Below are 6,000 nucleotides of genomic sequence, written 5' to 3'. Positions count from 1 at the left end.
TCGTAGAACATAAACGAACACTCATTTAACATTTATATCATAGATAGCACACTTATTGTATTGAATACAGCCGAATAAATGCCGTATACTTTTTGTTTCGTGTTACCGGCATATGTACAGGGCTTCTATAAGACACGCTGTATGCCTACAGAAGCACTTACCAAAGCGTCAAGTGTCAATGATTACTTATTTTACACTAGGCTGTTGATATCAGAAGTATTCATTCCAAACGTATTGAGCTGCTGGGAAGTTCGAAAAAATAATGTATTAAATTGATTAAAAGTAATGTTTTACTAAAATGTCGATTTTTTCCACAATAAAATCAACATGGAATTTCATTTTCTGTGGCAGGGAATCGCATTTCAGCAGTCACAATATTAGCAGAAATTGATATGAAAAGTCAGTATCCCCTAGTGATGAATGAGTTAGTTTATATCGATGAGAACCATCGACGTAGCTTTTGCATATTACACACAGTTCATACAAGCCACAGACACACACATCAGTACTTACCAAACATTATTGCACAACCTGTATAAGAATCAACTACGGCTTTAGACTATAGTAATACACGTTATTCCACACAAATCTCAAACAAACTTGAAAGGAATCTACAGACTGACAATGAAACGACACACATCAGTAGTCACCAATTACTAGCATAGCTTGGTCTCACAAGAGGACAATTAACCGACACACACCAGCACTTACCACACAATAATGCACAACACTTTGTAGAATCAATTGCGACCTATAGATCTATAGTAATACACATTATTCCACACAGATTTCAAAAGGCTGAAAATTGGTAGGAATCTAAAGAGGAAGTAAGACAATCCAACGAAGGTATATCGAATTTAGTTTTATATTTAATAACTAAATAGATATTCTGGTTCTCGACAATGGTAACAGAAAATAGTATACAGGATAAACAATATTTCACAGTGTTAGTTAAAACACCAGCTTCTTCCCAACTTGAATATGGGTGGATTGAATGCAGCCTGCTTGGAGTGGTGTTATACCATGTTGGTCTTATATCGGGCCTTTCTCAAACTCATACGAATTGTTTATGTACTTAATTAATGATAATATCGTTATCGGGGCTTGGTAAACACATGTGTATATAAATCTTACACTTTTTTAAAAATATAAGTAAAAACAAGTCGTAGTTGAACTGCATACTGTACTTGTTATTGACACCAAACGTAGACATTCCATGAACACTTCTGTTTTCTGTGGAGGTAAAAGGTCATAGGAAGTCAGTTTACAACAAAGGAGGAACATATCGATTACACTATACACTCAAAAGTAATACCTTGGACGAAATTCATATTTGATATTTGTATTGACGTTAAATATGACCAAAATAATATCGTTTTCTGCAAACACGGTATCAGATGAGTTCAACAAACTTCAAAGTGCCAACAGATTTCATGAAACATCACTCCACAAGAACACTGTTGATAAACATACTAATCAAGTTAAGCCATATAAGCAAGTACTCGAACAAAAAAAAAAAAAAACAATTCTTGAATGATTTAACTTGGTATGTAGATCCATCTCAGATATTAGCTGACATTAAGAATAAGTACTCGTGGGACAAACAATTTTTTGAAGTTATTGAAGATTGGTAATATACCTTATAGACCACCATCAGCGATGTCCATAGCAAACGTTTCTTTGATACATTTAACGTCTTTTCAAACTCTTAAGGGATTTTTTTTTTATAAATTCTACAAATTCCTGTTTGATATCCTGATCGACTTAAGCTGAAAATTCCAAAGAAGACTTAACGATTATATGGAAGACCCGCAGCTAAGCTCGGGAATACTCTCTCGCAAAATTGATGCTATAGTATTTGGCAATAATATCAATTTTACTTTGCGATATTTTACAAAGTAAGCGTTAACCTCCCGTGCAACATTAGAGACCTTTCTCTTTTCGGGAAATTTTTAAACTTTCATAGATTTTCTTGATGGGGGACGAGAGGATGGCGGGGAGGGATGCTCGCACATCTACTGTACGTATTGCTGCCAACCTGATAGTAATTAATGATGAATTGTTGGTCATTAACAATTCCAGGCACTCCCCTAGCAGTCTCTCCCTTAGGGCCCTCAATGGTAAAGTCTTATGGATCCTGACGGTCTTTCCTAAACATTGAGATTTTTTTTGTATGGACAAAGTGATTAACGTTGAAACAGAGATTACGTAAAACACCATTGGCAATAGAAGAGTGTCTCAAGTAATGCGACTTTTCATAACATTCATTCGTTTATAAAACGGTGAATAGTAAATTGCAAGAAAAGGACACAAACTTAACATATTTTACATACTTGTCATGCTTATGGTACAAAGATTACTGCTTCAGATGATTAAAGCGATATAATTTTTTACTTTTGGATTTCAGGCACAAGATCGTGGCGTAATGCTGGGATTGTACCAAAAAATGTTTTGCAAATACACAACATGGTAAATTAATCAAATACGTTTTTAGCCTAGGCTCACTGTAACTAATGTTAGGCGGGGTTTTAGTCGGGTTAGCGTTGGCGTCTTAGACAAGATTCTTAAGTCCGAGGAATATGTCCGAAATACAAAGATTATATAAGAAACAGTACCGGAGACGAATCGGACACTTTTCTTCTTGTGATATTCTTCATTGAAGTGCTCGCATTCCAAATTGAAAACAATAGATGAGATCAAACTTAAAATAATACAAAAATGAAGGTCCTAAAGAAATGACAACTCAAATAATACGTCCTTACGAGACGAAGACTAACTGAGAACTCTCGAATATAAAAATGTGCTTCTTTGAAGTCACGCAAACTGGAATAAACCAGCATGTACGCAAACTTAGCTGATTGGATTAAGTCCCCATAGCGACCAACTATAACAACCCTTGATTGTACAAGCCAATCGATCGCGCTCTGTTGAATGCAAATGTATGCAAATATCATTAACTTATCATGTCACGCACTTAACGTACGCATAAAGGCACACAAGAACGGGTAAATTCCCATATCAAGCTGTCAATAATCCAGCCACACTAATGCATAATGTATATATTGCCTCATTATATATCCCGGTTGGTTAAATGGGTTGGGCTTGTACGGTTGCGTATGTATTCATGTACGTACGCGATATTGACATCAAGCGCGTGCACATCTACGTACACAAACCCACATGTACTGTGCACGCATATTCAAGGTGAGGCGAGCGCAGGCTACTCCACGATGATTGCGTGTGATCTAATACTAGTCAATTTTTGCGGCGTTTTTATTGCATGGGTCTTTAATTAGGTAAGGACCCTATGTGGGAGTGTCCAGCATGTAGAAGAAAAATTAACGATATCATCGGCTACTTTACACTATGACGTATTCAGTCAGCCATTAATTATGTCAACCCAGCCAGTTTTGATTAAACACCACTCGGTTCAAAGTTCAAGTGTAATAGAAACATGACCTGGAATTCCATCCTGGTCTGATAACCAACTTTCATTGTTATTTTTTCCACACTAATCAGTAGTGTACACTTGTGTGTATATGAAAATATATGTATTAAATAAAATCAGTCATGTACGACATGACACGAGTGCTCCAAAGTTCAAGCCGATACACTGTTTGCATTGAACGGGATTTGCCTGAGCGGGTGACAAGAAAAGTTGTACGTGAAATACGACAAAACAAAATGATATGTATCAACAACAACTACGGATTCTGGCAGGCTGCCAAGCAATGGTATGAATAAAGTGACTAAAAATAACCTTGAACTTTACATGACAATTGTAGATACACCAAAATACGTCCACACTAGTATGAAAGTCCCGGAATTTGCGATTGGAGGTTTGCATAACTGAACTACTGTCGAAACCGCACGTCTAATGTATCCTAACATATATAGCGCTCGTAATGTTACGCCTACATCTATTTACAACCCGCCCTACACTAACATTAAGTTAGTTAGGCATACAATAGCAATATAAGTTACCGTCCGTATATAGTATCATATATTACTGATTGACCAGAGATGTGGAGCAAGTTAAAGCAGTAAACAAATTGATATAACCAGTTATGTCTTAGGGGCTTCTTCCTCCTTCCCTTTGCCATGGTCGCAACGCTTTGAGAAGAGACAGCTCATTACTGATCTTTTCTAACTGTTTAAAGATACTTCTCTGGGTCTACGTCGTTGTGTTACCATGAACGATGTTGTATTCAGTAATTAGGTCCTGCTTCATATGGCGTTGTCCCAGTGTTGTCTAATGAAGGACATTTAGTCTTTCTTAATTCATCTTCTAGATGTATCACTCCCCTCACTAGCTTTGTCATATGTCTTTGGACTCCAAGCTTCCACCAGATTGATGTCTTTCCTGGGATATGGTTCATGTTGAGATGCAAATAAGCTATGTGAGGTCTAAGGAGTGATTTGTATAGGTTTTTAACAGGTTTATTACCAAATATATTTATATATTTATTATATAAATATATTATTATGTATTTTCTTCCTTATAATTGTAAGTATTCATTCATTGAGAAAACACTCATAATGTGGGTTATTATATCATCCAAAATGAAGAACAGCACATTTGTCAACGTTGAAACCCTGCCTTTCTGACTCCAGTCATAGTTTGTTCAAATCCTGTTGCAATATCCTGTTTCTAATGTTTCTATGTGCACCGCTATAGTGTCGTCGGCATTGTCAGCATATACCTGTATAGTGTTAGTCTAACGAACGTACCTTGACTGTCACCGGCATTTGTTAGACCGCGGCTCAACCGTTAAACTAATTGCTTGACTTATGTGGTTGGATGATTGATACATGCGAGGTACAGTGAACGAGAAGTAATATTGTAATGATAGATAATTGCAGTATAAGGTAAGTGTAGGTACGTATCTTGCATGTAGGTCAATATTTTACAGTTTATACGTACTGCTACTTCATAGTAGTGAAAGTATACTTACCACATACGTACGTAATACATATTACTGAAGTACGTAGTGTTATTACGTACATACGTAATGACAGTATTTTCCACGTCCTATAGACTGAGCTACGTACAGTTACTCCCCTTCCCACTCAAGAGTCGAAATTGCGTAATCTATTCGATTTGATCATCATAATTTAAATATTACGTATCATTATGCAATTTGAAAGGTTGAATTGATAACTCGCTAGCTGTATGAAGGTGATCGTCAGCTAGTCGTTGAAAGGATGTTTAAGAGACAGTTACAGTGCAATCGACTCAGTTTTGTCATAATAATAAACATTTTTGAGTTCAAGATCGTTCCAAAACACTGATGTCATTTGCATGTACAACATTTATCATTGCCTTACACAAAACCACCATCATGAACATGATGTTTTTTGTGTTCATCTATCGTTGACTTTCATAACAACCATCATCATGATCATGTTGTTTTTATGTTCGCGGTACTTTCGCTTGTCATCATATACTGTCAATGTGAATGCTTTTGATACTTCAGTCGTTTTACATCCAACGGCAAAACGAGAAATATTTATTCATGTACAACACAGAATTACGGAACATCGTTCGATTTATTGACAGTGAGACTTTTCAGTATTTACATCGACTCAAACATGTTACATTTGTTCTCCGATAACATAACGAGGATTCATTTATACGATGACCCTGTAGGTAGGCTCACAATTCCGATTTAATTCTTCTTGTATAATGGCTATGTCACTGATTTTAAGGACACACATGGTATGACCAGGTCCTTTCTAAAGTTGATAGGAAAAAACATAGTCACTATATAATAGTAAAGTTCTTCTAAATGTTCCCTTTTCCACTTTTCTTAGCATAGACTTTCTAAATATTCTAAAAATTCTAGATCTCAAAATAACGAGTGGTTGATGTTACATTTTGGCAGTTTGCTGTCTCCCTCTTGTGATCGATGGTGCAAACTGTATCATTTCTATACATGTGTATGAATATACCTTTTATTGTACATAAATGCGTATCATGGTATAGTTTAAATACGGAAT

The sequence above is a fragment of the Apostichopus japonicus genome, chromosome 16 (genome assembly GCF_037975245.1).
Source record: "Apostichopus japonicus isolate 1M-3 chromosome 16, ASM3797524v1, whole genome shotgun sequence".
Taxonomy (NCBI): domain Eukaryota; kingdom Metazoa; phylum Echinodermata; class Holothuroidea; order Aspidochirotida; family Stichopodidae; genus Apostichopus; species Apostichopus japonicus.
Note: the sequence above shows the minus strand (reverse complement) of the source record.